Below are 3037 nucleotides of genomic sequence, written 5' to 3'. Positions count from 1 at the left end.
CCTGCATTGCAGGCGGATTCTTTACCCACTGAGCCACCTGGCAAGCATATGTGGCTCAAATATACTCCAGGTTGTCAGCAACCTCTTATCAAACGTCTGCAAATTGATCCTGCACTAATGAGAACTCATTCACTACCTGGACAACAGCAACAAGCTGCCTCCCTCATTGAGTCTGTCTCCAGAAACAAGGCCCTAAAGAGAGCACCCAGCCTAGAGGGGAGGCTGTTGGGTGCAGAGTGGGGTGGGGGGCTCTGGGCTGGGGGCCCTCTGCCAACCTGAACTCTACCCTAAGCAAGCTTCCTCCACATTCCTTTATCTGGAAAACAGGGAACAGGACCTCGTGAGAGAGCTCCCCAAGGTTGCTTTGTTGTCCAAGGAGATGATAGAGCTTAAAATCCTTCAGAATGATAAGAAGCCGCAGCAATGTGGTCAGTGGGTCTAACAGAATCACTCTGTCTGGGAGGAGAGAGGCCAGGAGAAGCACCAGCCTCCAGTGGGAAAAATGTTCATGGCTCAAACTGTAGTGGAGAGAATCAGATGCCCAGGAGGAACGGAGCTGACCCATGGCTTGAAGAGAGGAGCCCCATGGGGAGCCCACAGGATATGGGGTGATGGAGAGATGAGCTAGAATCTGATGTCACCCTGGCCAACCGATCTAAAAACAAACCCATGAGCGGGGAAAAAATGGTCCTTGGGTGTCATTTGAAGCCGAGGCTGGACTCCCGGCCCCTACGCCAGCCAAGGACCCCTCAGACAGAGAAGTGTTACCCCTTCACCTCCCGCACAGCTGAGCCTCATCACTCAGCCACTCGTCGCTAAGTAATATTACCAGCGATTACTGGCGATGCAGGCGTGCACTCCGGTTATCGCGCCTAATTGGGGCATAATGTTGACAAATGTGTCACTTTGGAAATTCCGACTGCAGAAGGACCCCCCAGCGGCCTGCAGCAGGGAACGCGCTTGGCCCGCCTCTCTCCCTCCCCTCCCCCTCCCATCCCCTGAGCCTGCAAGTCCATTTTCCGTGAAACACTGGTGGATGGCACCCCATGGGCTCCCTGACCCACACTGCCAGGCAGACTGGAAGGTTTGGCAAAAGCTTGTGTGGTCAATGAAGGTCCAGTGGCAAGAGGGAGGGAAGGAAGACCTGTCCGTGTGGGCTCCCGGGCTCACTCACCGGTCCCCGTTCTGAGAGTCAAAGGCAGAGAACTCAAGGTCTGTGGGAGAAGCCCCTGCACACAGTACAGCTGAACGGGGGCAGCGGTGAGGACCCTCCCATCTCAGACACCTGTCCGATGCTCACACCTGGGCAGCTGGAAGCTCCTCTCTCCTCTCTCTCCAAAAAAGGCAGGTGACACTAGCCCATTTGTAGCAGGAGTGGGGCTCTCTGGGCTTTAGGATCCCTGGGGGCAAGGGGAGCGGTTAGGGTCAGGAGAGACCAGAGTGGTGGTTCTCAACTCTCGTGCTGTATAGTATTGTTACTGTTATTGTTGCTGTTGTTATCAAGTTCTGTACCTCAGAGAACAACTATACATATGAATCCTTTGCATAAATAAAAATGAAGTGAAAAAGACTCATGCATGGGCCTCCTGTCTGGGGGCTCTGACTTACTTGGTCTGTGGTGGCCCCTGAGGCTGGGCCTGTCCTAAACTCTTCTCCTGTAATTATAAGTCATGGTGGGGGGTGGGGGGAAGGTGGTGAGACTCACTGGGCTGGGGTCCCTCCAGGATGTGGCCACGTGTGCCGCTGTCCAGTGTCCTGAGAGGCTGGGGCTCTCTCTAGACACCTGCCTGGCTCTGTCTGCCTTCTTAAAGGCCGGCCTCCTCTTCCAGGGCAACGGAAGGGACGTTGTGTCCACAGGGAGACTGGGCATGACATGGCTTGTTCTAACCCTGACCAAAGTACCAGCAGGGTGGGGCCTTCCAACAACTTGGAGATAGGCCCAAAGACAGGGCCTCTGGAGTCAGCAACTCAGGGGTTCAAATCCTGACTCAAACACTGAAAAGCGAGGGAACCTCTCAAACCTCAGTGTGCCTGTCTACAGAATGGGAAGATGACATACCGCACCCCCGTGAGGATGGGTAGGAGGGCTCTGCATCTGAGAAGTCTCACTCAGACCCTGGCCCCCCACAAACCCCAAGTCCTCTCTTGAGCCCCCCTAGCTCCCTCTCCTAGCAAGAGAGATATTGGAGAAGTGGTTCTAAAAATACTTACCAAGTTAGCAAGCTGTGTGGGTGGCTGGCTGCCGCCTTCATCTGCATTTAAGGCTGGCACTGCTCCAAGGACCCAGGAGGACTGTCTGGGGGTGGGGTTCAGAAGCACGACTGTCATAAGACCCCCCCTCACTTGGCCCTGAGCTCAGGCCCTGCTGGATCACAGCTGGGGGCAAGCAGGAGGGGCTAGTGGCATTAGGACCCTCGAGGCAAGAAACCACAGCCCCCCTCCCACCCCAATGAAGCACAACCCTGCTCTGTTTTAATTTGATGCAATGGTGTGATTAGGAATTGAAGGTGGGGAGAGCGGTCAAGAGATCCCTTTGTGGCTCATTGGAGCAAGAAATGTTCCTCCATCTAATGAGGAAACCGGCGACCCTCTTGCTGAGACCCCATCAGCTCACACACCCACCTTCTCCACGGCCCTGGGACACTCTGATGGGGAAGGAGGGGCGCCCCCCTGGGCCGAGAGGGACGGCGCCCACGATGGCCTGGATGGGTCTCCTCCACCCAGCCCGGGGCTTCCAGGGCAGCCTCTAGGATCTGCTCCATCCACCCAGCATCCTAACAGACATTTGCTCAGCTGACACTGACCTCAGGAGGCCCACTCATGTAGCCCTAAAGCGTCACGAGTGCATGGGTGGGGGGCAAGCCTGGGAGTATGGGTGGAGTGGGGGCCAGGGGGCCAGGAGACCAGCTTAGATCAAGCCAGGCTTGGCCTGAGCCTCCAAGGGGCCAGGAGTTGAACACATGAGAGCCAGGGGAAGGGGGATCCTGAGAGAGGGTACAGCTTCTGTACACAGTGGGGCATATGTGTGTGTGTGTGT

The sequence above is a fragment of the Giraffa tippelskirchi genome, chromosome 6, assembly GCF_054371585.1.
Source record: "Giraffa tippelskirchi isolate mGirTip1 chromosome 6, T2T-mGirTip1v1.2.pri, whole genome shotgun sequence".
Lineage (NCBI taxonomy): Eukaryota > Metazoa > Chordata > Mammalia > Artiodactyla > Giraffidae > Giraffa > Giraffa tippelskirchi.
The sequence above is the reverse complement of the archived record's forward strand: the minus strand, read 5'-3'. Positions refer to the sequence as shown.